This window comes from Penaeus monodon, chromosome 13 (assembly GCF_015228065.2).
Source record: "Penaeus monodon isolate SGIC_2016 chromosome 13, NSTDA_Pmon_1, whole genome shotgun sequence".
NCBI lineage: Eukaryota > Metazoa > Arthropoda > Malacostraca > Decapoda > Penaeidae > Penaeus > Penaeus monodon.
Genome location: NC_051398.1, coordinates 3,701,678 through 3,717,845, shown reverse-complemented (window position 1 = coordinate 3,717,845; position 16,168 = coordinate 3,701,678). Strand labels below are relative to the sequence as shown.

General features: G+C 30.0%; 1 pseudogene; it reads left to right on the top strand.

Annotated features, from left to right (window-relative positions):
- Positions 1 to 13,553: 13,553 nt before the first annotated feature.
- LOC119580460 lies at positions 13,554 to 15,655 on the top strand (annotated as a pseudogene).
- The last annotated feature ends 513 nt before the right edge of the window (positions 15,656 to 16,168 follow it).

The window sequence follows — 16,168 nt, the reverse complement described above, 5'->3', positions numbered from 1 at the left end:
TTAAAAACGTACAAAGCAATCAACAGAACTATGGTGATTTTACCATAAGATACCAAAACCATTTTTTGTATTCAAGACATTTTTACCAATGTCATTGTTAAACATGTATCGGTAAAATATAAATATCATACTGAAATTCTAATAATAAGTAAGATGATAACACAGCTGAAGATCAGTGAGGCTGTAATACAGGTACCCAAAGTTTGCTATGAAAAAGATACTTAAATACTTTCAAAATATCAGGTATTTGGCAAAATGACTTCAGTTAGCATATCATATTATGTATTCACAGAGGTTCGAAATGATTTGGGAACAAAACATGAACGTAATGACAATGATAATAACCATAACATAAAAATATGATATTAATGATGATGATTATGTAATGAGAATGATAATAATAATAAATAATATGATAAAAATAATGATAACAATAATGATAATAATAATAATAATAATGATAGATAATGATAATAATAGTAATGATAATCATAATCATAATGATGATGATAATAAAAATAATAATAATTCTTCATCTTCAAGTGGCTTTTCCATATTCATCATGGGTCGCATGATCGATTTATCCACATCATATTATTAGATTGGCAGCTTTGTATTAAGGCCGGATGCCTTTCCTAGCCCTTGCCTGAATAGGCAACCCTACAAGGCAGCAGGGGGAAATAATAATAAAAATAATAAAATAATAATAATAATAATAATAATAATAATAATAATAATAATATAATAAATATAATGATAATGATAATGATAATGAAATGATAATGATAATGATAATGATAATGATAAATAATAAATAATAATAAATAATAATAATAATAATAAAAATACAAAAAAATAATAAAATAATAATACAAAAAATAAAAAACCCACAAAGATAATAAATCACGATAATAACAAAAATGATAGTAATAAAAATAAAAAAATCAACCCGGGTTAAACCATTTACCCCAGCGCTCTCTAAGACACCCAAACCTCGGCCTCGATGTAAACAAACAAACTGGGTTTTCCTTCTCGTTACTCCCATTCAAGAACCGTTCAACCTTCACCGAAGGAACATCCAAATAACTTTGAATTTGAGTGCCGTGAACATAAGAATTTAATGGACCTGAACTTAATCCAGACCAGGAGAAAAGCCGGGATCCCAAATGAAAGGGATTTATGATTCCATTCCAACAAAAAGACGAGAGAAAACAGGACAGCGAGCAAGCCCCAAAATCCCAAGCATCCAGAAAACACGAAAACCGGCAGGAGCAGCCCCGGAAGCTCAACCGACCCATCCGAAGACCCAACAGTAAACAGGCAAGAAAACCCTAATGTTATCATTAAACTTAGTGGGAATCAAAACAATGAATTTCAAAATCCCATAAAATTAACTGAATCCATAAACAATCGAATTTAAAAAATATATAATTGAAGACTCCTTAAGAGTACTGGGAAACGGGGAAAGCTTAGTTTTGAGATCAAGGATATAAACAAATTGAGACCTCTTAACAAATCAAAAAACTGGAAAATGGAAAATTTTTGAAAACACCAAACCTCAAAAGAACTAGGCTTTCCTACGGAACCATTTTCCCAGTTGAGAATGACCTAAGCCCTGAAAAATAAAAAAAAAATAAGAACAATCATGGAAAAACTCTGAAAATATAGAGTAATAAGAATTAAAAGAATAAACAAGAGAAAGTAATGAAAAAATGGACAGAAAAAAGTCATTAAGAATAACTTTTAAAAGGGGTCCTTCCCAGAAAAAGTTGCAATGGGGCACATTCTACTCAGTAAATCAGTATATTTTCCCCAATTCCAAAATGATAACTGTCTCAGATATGGCCATGGGAAAATAAATTGTAAAATAAAAAAAGTTTGCAGTAAATGTAGTCAATTTGACAAAATTACAAGGATGTAAAAAATACTGAATTTTGTTTCTATTGCAGGAAAACATACACCAAACACAAACATGTGAAAAATACACAGAGAGGCACAAAAAATAAACAAAAAACATAACACCAAACAACTTAGAAATAAAAAGACAGTTCCAAGAACTAAAACCAATAAAATGGAAAATGTAATGAAACCAAATCCATCTACACAGTAATTAAACAGACCACAGCAAATAATAAAAAAAAACACAAGTTACAAAGAAAACAAACTCACAAACAAAAGAAACAGACAAACACAAAACAAATGCCAAAACATTAAACCAATCTCAAGCCCTAACTCTGGAAACCCAAAGAACCCCCAAAAGGGAACAAAGACCAAACACAAACCAAACAAAATGACACAACAACACACCAGAAAAAAAACAAAACAAACAAGTAAGAATTCAAGGGAAAAAAAAAAAACCCAATCAATCACCACTAAACCCTCATTCAAAATGATCTCCTTAGCCATGGACTTTCCCAAACCCCCAAATTTAAAGAAATGAAATCACAAAATGAAAAAAAAAAACAAAAGAATTCTCATGGATAGAAACAATAAAAAAAATGGCCAACATAATAAAAACGTAAAAACTAATATGAATTCAGAAAAATCAATGATAGAAAATATCACGATCTTTAAAAAGAAATAATCCCAATAGTTAAAACTGATCAAACACTTCAATGAATAAAATAATCTTGTGGAAATAAGATCAATCCAGAAAAAAAGACAGAATTAAATTACTTATAAACAAAGAAAAAAAGGATATAATGGGAATTGCGAAACAGGCTAAAATGTAAAGATAAATTTACTTGCAAAAATTACCAAGTAATCGGGAAAAGGGATGGGGAAAATCAAATAGGGGAGGTTTAGCTTTTGTATTAAAAATGACTTAAAATTCAAATCCATAGCATTAAATGAAAAGATACAGCAATAGAATAGAAAAATAGGATAAAGATAAATTAAATAAAAACAAAGGGTCAATTTCTATTGATGTATAATCCTTGCAACAATTAAAAACAGAAGAACTAAGCATTAATAAACAATTGAAGATCCAAAAATAATCATTGGAGATTCAACGCACATCATACGAGTTGGAATCCAAATTAAAATCCAAAATGGCAACAAACAGGGAAAAAGTATTTTGAAATTTTAATCAAAATAAATATTATATTAACCCACCAGGCTTAACGACAAAAATAGATCCTCAAAGTGCAAAAGAAACGACTATAGACCTGGTATTAGCAACACCATCGCAACCCCATTTAGAAATAGAAACAGGCCCTAACTTAGGAAGTGACCACTTCAATAATTATAAAAGATAGAAAATTTAAATAAAAAGATATCATTCTAAAGAAAAAAAATGGATTTACACAGAAGAGGGTGGATAAATTTCAGAGAAATGACAGACATAGATATAGAAAACTAAAGTCCTAAATGAAATCAAGATTTTAAGAAAAACAGGATAAATGTTTTAAATTTGATAAAAATTCAATAAAAACAAAGCGAAAAAAACCCAGGGTGGAATGAGAATGCAATGAAATAATAAAACTTAGAAAAAAGAGCTTTCAATAAATGGAGGAAGAAAGAACAAAGAAAATCAAACAGATTATAAAAAATTAGTATAAAACAAGACAAATAATAGAAAGAGAAAAAGAGAATCATGGGAAAATTTGTAGGACATTAGATTTCAAAACCCCTCAAAAAAAATATGGAATTTCTTCAAAAAAATAACAGTAAAACAATTATAACAAAATTCCAAATAGAAATAACCTCCCGATGGAAATGCCGAAAAACTAAAACATTCAAAAAAGAATACGAAAATACAGTAAATAAGACCCCAAGAAAATACTGACAGATAAGAGAGAAAGAATATTAAATCTCACAAAGAACAGGATCTAAATAGAAATAAAAATTAATGAATTGACTTCAGCAATTAAGAAATGTAAAAGAAATAAAGCATTGGCCCAGACGAAATCCTTACGAATTTTATAAATATGTCCCAAAAAATAACAAAGAAATATTAAAAGAAATAAACCATTACTGGAATAAAGGAGAATCCCCAAAGGGAATTCAAAAATGTGCTAATAAACCCAAATTAATAAAACCTGGAAAAAACCATCAAAAACAAATCTTAAGATTTATTATTTAGAATAACAAACGGGGGAAATTTCGAAATAAAATAACAAAAAGAGTAAATTGGTGGTTAGAAATAAAACAATAATTAGATTGAAGACCTTACAGGTTTCAGCCCCAATAAAATCAACAGATACTCTACAAGTAATAGACGCACACATAAACAACGCATTAAGAGAAAAAATAGCATTCTACCCTGTATAGATTAGAAAAGTTTTTCGACACTGTAAACCATGATGCTTTTTAAACAAAAAATGTCAAAATTAGGAATTTAGGAAACCCCATTAAAATTGGATTTATAATTTCCTTAAAAAAGAACATTCCAAAAAAAAATAGGAGATGAAATATCTGAAAAAGGAAAAATGTCAAGCGGGGTCCCTCAGGATCTCCAAAAAGTCCGACTTTTTTAACTATGATAACAGATTAAAACTTCAGGAACCATAAATAAATAATATATGCAGATGATATTCTTAATAACAACAAAAAAAAGATCTGACAGAGCAACAAATTTTCTAGAAAGAGCATTAAAACACTTAAAGAAGGGATAACCACAATGGGTTTCTAAAGAAAAATTTAACAAAAAGCAAATTAATGTTGTTTTACACATAGAAAAATAAACAATAAAACCAAAAATAAAATAGATAACGGAAGAAATGGAATTCAATAAACAACATCTTGGGGGTTTAAAATTTTGATCCCACCAAGATTAAATTGGAGAGAACCACATAAAAATATAAAGAAAAATCTTTAAAAAGAATAGATTATAAAAAAACTATCATTCATACACTGGGTGCTAAAAAAGAAACATACTAAAATTTTACAATATTTACATAAACCTAAGATAGAATACGGATTATCCATTTATGGAATGCAAAAAACACAGATTTAAAAAAACTAGAAACATTTACAAAATTAGCATTAAGGATAGCAACAGGATGTTTTAGATCCACCCCAAAGTACCCTAAAGGCTTTAACCCAACATAATTCAAAGAAATAAGAAAAAAAGAATGAATGTATACAAACTAGCAAAATACTAGAGAAACCAAATAAAACACCATTAAAAACAAATAGTAAAAAGAATATCAATGAATATAATCCAAGAAAGATAAAAGACTATTAATCACAGGGCCTTAGAAACCGTAAGAATTAAAACTTAATTTAACAACTAATATATTAAAAATATAACCCCATACCACCATGGTATGATATCTCAACAGTAGAAATCAGTTCATAAAAAAATAAACAAAAGAACCTACCAGAACAAATAATTAAAAAACAATTTCTAATGTTAGAAAATTAACATATAGAGAAACAACAAAAAATCTTCACGATGTTCAAAAAGTAAAGGAACCAGAATCATCTCGCAGCAATATATGTTCAAAAGCAAATATTACAAACAGTATGGAAGCAAACAAAATATAAATTCACGGAAGCAGAGTTTTTCCCAATAAAACAGGGACTGCAATATATAAAAACAATAAAATATCAACTCTAATCTTCACAGATTCACATTCAGCATTACAACTATATTAATCACAGACCCAAAATCACAAAACATATCATTTACGAAATACAACAAACAATAAAACCATTTCAAAACAAAACAGAACATATTATAAAATGGATCCCATCACACAAAGGCATTAGAGGCAATGAAATAGTAGATCAAGCGCAAAAAAGCACATGAAATAAAAATCCTATTGCCATAACCAAAAGACATTAAATTGTAATAAAAAGAAATAAAAACAAAAACAGCAAAAAGGGGAGAAAAACTACAGAAAATTAAACACAAAAAATTATTACATCAAAGATAACAACCTAACCATGGAAAAGATCAAAAACAAAAAACTAGACGTTTGTTATACGAATAAAAACCAAACAACAAGATTAAACAACATCTACATAAACTAAAAATGGAGACAGACCCAACTGTAGATGGTGCCAACATGAAGAAGAAACCACAGAGCACTACCCAATGCCCAAGATTCAATTCTCACCGAAAAAAACTATTGAATCTTTAAAAAGAATAAAAATATTTAAATCCAAATATGTCTTTTTAAATACAGGTGCAAATATTCACCAGTTTAAGAAATACTAATATTAAGGACACTTAAAGATCTTCCTACAAAGACAAAAATAATAGATAAAATTTAAAAAGAACTTCAATAACCCAAAAAAAGAACAAAAACAGCTCCAGGGAATATAGACTTCAAAAGTCTAAACCCTATAAAAGAAGAAGAGAAGAAGAAGAAGTTACGCCTCATGACTTTGAGAAAGAGACGATACTGTTAACAGTCATACGAGCTCGTGCTAATCTTAAAAGTGAAAACTTATGAACTCGATTTTTGAAACTAGATCCAGGGGGATCTGCCTGATAAAAAACAAAGGTATGAAAAACGATCACCAGAAAAACAGCAGACAAAGAGAATAGTGACAGCGAAGATTACCCATACTCCAAACAGGCCCGCAACGAAGAAACCGGAGACAGAACACGGAACCACAACTTCACGCATCAGAAACGCAAGTAACAGAACAAAACCATGTAGTACTTATTCATATGATCAATTCAGAAACCACTTCAAACTTCAACAACCCAAAAAAAACTAACGGAGCCTTAAATAGATCCATTTTTCAAAAATATATCATAGAAAACCCCTTTAAAGAATTTTAGGAGATGGAAAAGCTTTAAGGTTGAAGTGAGTGATTTGAAAAGATTGGACCCTTGAATGATATTAAAACAGCTTGGAACTGGAAAATATTTTGTAAACAAACCCGCCTCAAGTAGGAACCAAGGATGTTCATACGGCATATTTCCCCGGTTCGAAACTAAAATAAGCACAGCAGAGTTAATAGAAAAGTTTGACAATATTTGGGGTCCAAGATCCAAAATTAAAGAAATAAACAGAATAAACAAACCCAATCAAAACACCAGAAGGAGAAAACAAATGGCTACCACAAAAGCTCTCAAAATAACATTCAAAGGTCCCCCTTCCATCAAAAGTAGCAATAGGGCATACCTCCATATCAAGTATTTCAAACACATTCCCAATCCCAAAATGCTTAAAAAGCCCCATGTATGGGCATGGGATTATTTCCTGTAAAAAAAAAGAGCAAGATGCAGTAATTGCAACCAGCTAGACCATAGATTTTAAAAACTGTAAAAACTCCTCTTATTGTTTCTTCTGTAATGGGGAACCACCCAGCATATGATAGATCATGCCCAATACACACAAAAGCCCAAGAAAAAAACAAACACAAATAACCCAAACCCAAACCCAAAAAGTAAAGAAACTCTTACACAAACTAAATCCCCCAACACAAAAAACAGAGAGAACATTTCACAAAAAACACTTTAATAACCATAGCAGAGATACATAACATAAACACAGAAAACTACCAACAAACCAGAGAAAACAACACAAATAACACCAAAAAAAAAAACACAAATATAACACAAACATTTGCACAAACATTAACCCAAACACACAACATAACACCAGCCCCGAAAACACCCACAAGAAACAACACAAACAAAAAGACTCTGAAACACCAGACCCATCAGTAAATCAAAACTTGAAAAAACAAGAGAAAAAAAAACAAAAAACCTGATCAAAATGCAAATAACTTGAAATAGAAAATTCCCCAACAACATGGTCACTTCCAACACACTTAAAGTAACATCAACACCAGAAAAAGAAAAAAGGGTGCTGAAAAGAACTCATCATGGATAGATATAGCAAAAAAAATATTCAAATTAATATCAATGTAACCACAAATTTAAATTCTGACAAAAACTATAATCCCCATAATAACAGAAATAATAACAGAAGCAACTCCAATAATAAAAAAAATATTAGAATACATAAATGAATAAATTAAATTTTATGGAATTTCCAGGTCCATCCTAAAAAAAAAATTAGAAAAAAGGTTATTTATAGACAAAGAAAACCCAAAAGTATTCGCATTCTGCGAGACCTGGTTAACAAAAAACGATAACTTTGAAATAAGAGACTATAAAAATAGAGAGAAAAGATAGAAACAGAACAAAGAGGAGGAGGTTTAGCTATCTGCATACACAACAGTATGCAGTATAGGAAAATAAAACTTAATGAAAAAAAAAAATAAATAAGATAGAAACAATAAATATAAAAATTAGCTACAAGAAAAATGGCTAAAATATACTGTTAATTTACAATCCTTGTAACAATATAGAACAACAAGAAATAGAATATTATACAGAGCAGTTACAAAAAACCCCCAAATTAATAATAGGGGATTTCAATGCCCACCATCCACTATGGAATCCAAACAACAATATAAGAACAGCAAAAAAAAACGGGAATAAACATGTACAATTTTATAACACAAAATAATTTGATGCTTATTACCCCCCCCGGACTAATCACCAGAATTGACCCGAAGGGCAGGAAAAAAGGGAGCACAATAGATTTAGTTATAGGGTCCCCAGAACTAAGCCATCTAGAAATAAAAAAACAAACACAAAATCAGGGAAATGACCACCTCCCAATAATATTTTAAAAGACGACAACCAAATTACTGAAACACACACAAAAAAAAGTACATGGAAGTTCAATAATGAAGGGTGGAAAAATTTTCAAGTAGAATTAATCAATAAAGACATCAAGGGCATCAAGTCAATAACAGAATTAATAGATATAATAAAAAACACTGCTAAGAAACATTTTAGATTGATAACAAAATCAGTAAAAATAAACCAAGTAAACCTTGGTGGAATGAAAAATGTAGAGAAGCTATAAAAAAAGAAATAAACATTTAAAATGGAGAAAAAATCCAAAAGAAATTAACAGAATAGAATACAAAAAGCTACAAATCAAAGCAAAAAAAATTATCGAAACGGAAAAAAAGAATAGTTGGGAAAAATTTCTGTGCACATTAGACTTTAAACAACCCTCCAGAAAGATTTGGAATTTCATAAAAAAAATAGCGGGCAAAAACAAAATCAGCAGTTACCCACTAATTGATAAAATGAGCCAATCCAGGACAAGACCAAAAGCTCAATTTGCTAAAAGAAGAATTCCAAAAAACAATAAACAAAAAAGCAAATGCTTGATAACAAAATCAGAAATAAAAAATTTAATAGAAAAGACGAACACAGAAAGGGAAAAAGCACAAATCTCACGTTAAAAGAATTAATCTCTGTAAAAAAAAAATCAAATAAAAGGGGAAAACCTATGGACCCGATGAGATATCATACGAATTTTTTAAGAATGCTCCAATAGAGATATCGGAAACAATAGTAAAACTTTTTTAAAAACTACTGGCTAAAGGGGAAAATCCAAAAGTACTAAAAAAATCATTAGTAAATCCAATATTAAACCAGGCAAAGACCCAACAGAGATAAAATCATATAGATTCATCAGTAGAATATCTTGCAAGGAAAATTTTTTGAAAGTATTTATAAACAAACAGATTAAACTGGTGGTTGGAAACAAACAATAAACTAAATGAAGACCTAACAGGCTTCAGACCTAATAGTTCAACCATAGATGCATTACAGATAATGACTTCCCGATAAATAAAACATTTACGGAAAAAAAATACGCACTCAAAAGCCTGCCTAGATTTAGAAAAAGCATTCGACAAAGTCAACCATGAAGCAATAATAATCAAAGCAGCAAAACTAGGAATCGTAGGAACCCCACTCAAGTGGATAAGGATTTCTTAAAAAAACAGAAACCCACCAAATAGTAATAGGTAACAAAAAGACTGAAAAAGAAAACATAGCTAGGGGCCTCCCACAAGGCTCACCATTAAGTCCCTTATTATTTAATATAATGACAACAGACTTAACCCTAACAGAAGGATTAAAAAAAGTAACATATGCAGATGATTCACAAAAATAGCAATAAATAAGAATTTAGCAGAAGCGAAAAAAATACTTGAAATAGGATTTTAAAAAAAACCATAGAATGGGCGAATAAATGGGAGTTATTAATTAACCTAACAAAAAGGGAAAAATCATGTGTTTTACAAAAAACAAAATAAGAGAAATACCAGTGATAAAAATAGATAACAAAGAACTCAAATTCACAACAAAACCATACAATCCTAGGTCTAGAATTCGATGCCCCAAAATTAACTTGGAAAAATCAAATAAATAATTTAAAGATAAGTTGCTCAAACAGAATTAAAATTAATGAAAAAAATATCTTCAACAACATGGGGAGCAAATAGAGAAACCATTATAAAATTCTATGACATATACATTAAACTAAAATAGAATATGGTATCACAATTTTTGGAACAGCCAAAAATACGAAATGAAAAAACTTGAAATTTTTCAAAATAATGCTTAAGAATAGCCACAGGCTGCTTAAAACCACCCCAAAATTAACATTATACACTCTAACAAACAAATTTCCCCTCAAATATAAAACAAAAAGAACAAGAGTGTATACAGATGATGAAAATACTAGAAAAACAAGAAGACAACCAGATGAAAGTAATATAACAGCAAATATAGAAGAATATAACCCCGAAAAAAAATAAGAGCGGCCTAGTGCACAGAGTTATAAAACATGTAAAGAATTACAAATAACAATGAAAACAAAAACATTACCAAACATAACACCTATCCCACCTTGGTTGATATTTATAAAATGATTGAAACAAATTTCATAGATGATCCAATAAAGAATGTACCTGAAAAATAATTAAAGCGCAATTTTTAAAGATGGAAAATACAAGGTACATAAAACTATAAAAAGATATTCACAGATGGATCAAAAATAAAACAAATTCCACTTCAGCAGCCATATACATCCAAGACAAAAACATCACAACAATTTGGAAATTACCAGAAGAAACAGAAATAATAGAGGCTGAACTCTTTGCTATAAAACAAGGAATTATATATATCCAGAATAACAGATTAACAACATCAGTTATTTCTCAGACTCAAAATCAGCTCTACACCTTATTACAAAAACAAAACCAAAACATACAAAACATTATATTCGAAATACAGGAAATGATATACTCACTAACAAATCAAATAAGAAAATTACAATTCAGTGGATTCCATCACACAAAAATATAAGAGGAAACGAAATAGCTGATCAAGCGGCAAAAAAAGCGCACAATATAGGCCCAAACCCATAACCATACATGAGGACAAAAAAAAGAAGATAAAAAAAATAAGATCAAATAATCAAAGAAAATGGAAAACACACAAGACTAAACCAGCACTTACACAGAATGAAAATAACCAATGACCCACATGCAGATGGTGTCACAACCCAGAAGAAAACTAGAACATATAATATTACAATGCCCAGATTTCACTCTCACAGAACAGATTGATGGAAGCCCTGAAAAAAATCAAAATAAACAGCCCTAACATAGAATTATTATTCACAGGTGCTGATCCTCATCAACTAAGAAAATAATACATATTAAGACACACCAAAATATTCCTGAGGAAAACAAAACTAACAGAGATAATATAAAAAAGGAAAAGAAGAAAAATAGATCCAGGGGTATTTGACTATACAAGAGTCTAAAACCCTATAAAAGAAGAAAGAAGAAGAAGATTAACTACTGCCTTTTCTATGATTGTAGCGAGAATGAAAATCCTAATGGCTTAAAAGGGAGAAAAGAAAGGGGTTTTAATTCACCGATGTTTTACCCAAGTTTGAATAACTGTAAAGTGTGTTTAAGAAAAGATGATCTTTTCTATTGGTTTCGTAAAAGCTGATATAGTTTTTGGTATTGTTTTTTTGCTGTGGTTATATATAAGAGTTTTTTTTACCCTTTCAGATGCTTGCTACCTTGAGGACTATGTATATATCTGGGAAATCTCGGTAAAGATTTGAGATTGCCTACGCCTTTCAGGGCAATAATAATGATAATGACAGTTATGTATGTGTGTATATATATACATATTTATATAGACATATGTACACACACACACACACACACACACACAAACCCCACACAAACACACACACACACACACACCACCACAAAACACACACACACCCCACACACACACAAAACACACACCACACACACCACACACACACACACACACACAACACACACACACACACACACACACACACACACACACACACAAACACACCACACAACACACACACATACAACCCAAAATAAGACATACATAATATTGATAACAACATATACCAATTTAACACATATTTTATACTGCATACATACATAATACATAATAATACATAAATAATATATATATATATATATATATATATATATATATATATATAGATATATATATATTTTATTTTAATTATATAATTTTGGTTGTGTGTGTGTGTGTGTGTGTGTTTGTGTGTGTGTGTGTGTGTGTGTGTGTGTGTTGTGTGTGTGTGTGTGGTTGTGTGTGTGTGTGGGGTGTTTGTTTGTATATGTATATGTATATGTATATGTATATGTTATGTTTTATGTATACATGTATATGTATACATGTATATGTTATACATGTATATATATATGTATATATGATATATATGTAATATATGTATATATATGTATATATATGTATATATATGTATATATATATTATATATGAAATATATATTTAAAATTTTAATATATATATATATATATATATATATATTATATATATTAATATATTTTATAAATTATATATATATAGATATTATTTTATAATATATAAAATTATATATATATATATATATTATATATATATATATATATATTAAAAATTTTTTAAAAATATAATATATATATATATATTTTATATATATATATATATATTTATATATATATATATATATATATTTTGTAAACTAAAACCTAATTTCTTTTGATTTCTTCATTCCCCCTTCGAAAACCCAGTAATTTTCTAGAACCATTACATTTTAAACCCCTAACAAATCGGTATTTTATGACCCCTAGTGATTTTTAACAGTGCTAGCAACAGTTATGATCCCAAACCAATAGGGGGGAAAAAGGCATAAAGTGTCGTAGGAAAGGGTGGGTTAGATGATTGGAATTAACATTTGCATTTGTTAGAGAGCTGAGCCTCCTAAAAACCCCCCGTTTGGGAAACCTCCTGCCTGCCCCCACCAGCCCTTCCTGCTTGAACTGAAAAGGGGGGGTCACTGCTACTTCTGGCCAGCTATGATAGCTATTGGTCCTGTTTTGAGTGATGGGTTATAACCAACTCTGCTGTAAACACCCTTTTGCTGCAACCCAATCCTGGATACTTACGTTATGTTTTATTTATTAGTTATTAATTATTTTTACTATATTTGGTAAAGACATTGAGTCCATTGATACCAAATTTGCTTGGTTTTTAAGATGCAAACTGACGCTGGAAAATGACCTAAAACCATTGTTATGCATCATTAAGGAAGAAGATTCAGTATGTTGTAAATATGAAATAGTACAGTAGGTATCTATTTCAGAACTTTTTTTTTTCAGAATTACATAATAATACCATGATGAAGTCCAATAAAGTACGTTTGTTTATTTTGAATCGTAGCTGGAGTTTCATGTCCAGATCTTATGAAGTGTTGCATTTATCAAGAAAAGGGATTTCTTCATCTTCTACAAGAGTTAGTGAATGTAATGCTTATATTGAAATCTTATTTTTTAAGACATTTTTAAATATTATATTTTTTAATGGTTTTATATCGGTAAACGAACTTTGAACTTTTAGGTAATGCTTTTTGATAAAAAAAAAATGTTGGTTTTATATATTTTCAGTTTAAAATCTTTCTTGATTTTTAATATTTATTTGTTATATTTTAATACAGAACTTTGATTACTTATATAAAAATATCTATGTTAATGTTTAGAAAGACCACAAGAAAATAGAATAAAGTATTGGCCAATGACATACATAAACAGCACTATTTGGTACAGAAATCATGCTATTAATCTAGCTAGCCAAGGCTAAGTCCGTATCCATTCTTCTGTGCAATGTGCTAGCAGTAAAATCTTTTTTACCATAGGTAGACCTTGTCAGTCTCCCTTGCACTTATTATCAACTAAAGAACGCAGACCGAGTCAAATACTTAAGGCCACATCATTACTTTGTGTATTCAATTACCAAAAATGTTTATTCATTAATGGTACTATTCTATACCTGAGAGCTCTCAGTGGTGGCATTGTTTTCTGTTGAATCAGAGAGGGTCTCCAAAGTTCCCGCAGCAGCCTGGTGACCACATCCCATCAAGGAGAAGGAGCTCCCCCCAATAAGACCAATGTAAGACTGAAGTTAGTGCAGCTTCTTGGAAAAACTCTCGCTTGTGGACTTTTGCCAATAAGGAGGGTGTGGCCAGACTTGAACTGCTAATAAGGGTAAGGACTTTCATATTATAACAGTCTGTATAAATGTGGTTTGGTTAATTTGAGCATTTTAATTACTCACTGGTTATACTTGTGGTATCAGACGTATCCTGTGTGTTGCCTTATTATATATGATAGTATTATGAGCTAATGATGTATCCATGTATGTGGCACCACTTAAAATTGTTTTCTTATGTTCTTTGCTTACAGTTTAGCTGACAAATTGAGTTGTGGTGATACTGATGGTGTGGAACCTATGATCACTGTACTGGAGGACGGTTAGTAATTTGAAAAACATATATAATAAATACAAGTTTTTTTGTAGCGTAACATATGTCATGGTATAAATATAACTTGTGAATTTTTACAATGCAGCAGTTACTTTTAAGGAACGTTTCAAACCAATGAAAAACAATCCAAATCATACTCTCTGGAATTCTTTGATGAGTCACAAACGTTATAAAGTGGATTAACCACATCATATTCATAGTGAAGATTGTGATCACACTGGTTAATAAACCCCTAGAGGAAAATAGTTAGAATCTACTGAAAAGGAGAAAGAAAAGGCAAATTCCTTATTATTGGAATCCTTTCAAGCAAAGAATAGCTTTCATGTGTTTTGTAAAATGTAAATTATGTTGAATGTAGGCCCGATACTAAAAGAAAATGGCAAAAAAACTGATAAAGAATGAAATATGACAGTAATATTAATAAGAGCTTAATTATCATATTTTATGGGATTCTTTACATGACTACAGAAGCTATAAGATATTCGTCCGCAATTATTCTAATGATAAGCCGAATTTTATCCACTACTTTTATTTATTGGTAGGTTAAGGTTAAGAAAGTTTATTGTTTTAAGGATATTTTCTGTCATCAGATTTTGTAGAAAAATAATTAAAATTTTATGGAGTTAAATGCATAGAGTCATATTACGTAGACAGTTTTAATCAGTCTTAACGTGAAACTATCATCAGCATAGTGTTAGTTATAAGTATTCCAGTCTGTACATGATGTACGTAATACCTCTGACTAATTATTTTTGTTTTATTCACCAGGTCCCTTCCTCTTGCGGATGATGAGGTAACTTACAGGTGACTGAGTTGAAGAGCTGTTTAGGTTGTGCAGTAAAGCCCTCGAAAAGATTATTTTGTCGTCCTCCAGGCAACAATTGACTTTGGCTCAGACGAAGAATATTACCAATAAACTTGGGGAGAATAAAGAGAAAAAAGCCAGTATAGGATCTTAGTGGACGTTTTTATGGAATATGTCTAGTGTATTAATATATTGTAAATAATGATTTGTAGAAAATTTTTCCATGTTTCTCTCCCCTTTTTACATGAATTATACGTAGTTTTTTGTACAAGACTGATATTACTGACTAAACTCTAAGGATACAGTATTGAATTTTTGGTCGCATAATAAGTTGATTTACTGAGTAACTCTTAGGGATACAGTATATTAATTTTGGGTCCATAACTTAGACAAACAAAAGAAACCATACATAGCACCATTAATATAATTTACTGTTGTTACCTGTTTCAATTTCTGAGTATGTACATTGCTTAGGTATATATTGCAAATACTAATAGCAAGAAATGCAAATGCAAGCTTTTACGGTACGCCAAAAACAGTAAACTCTTTGTATTGGAAAGAAATAAGGATCTTTTCTTTCCTAAAGTAAGCACATTCTCTGTGAAGTATTGCTCATCATTATAGTTACAACATTTACATACATATACAAGTATCTATATGTATATGC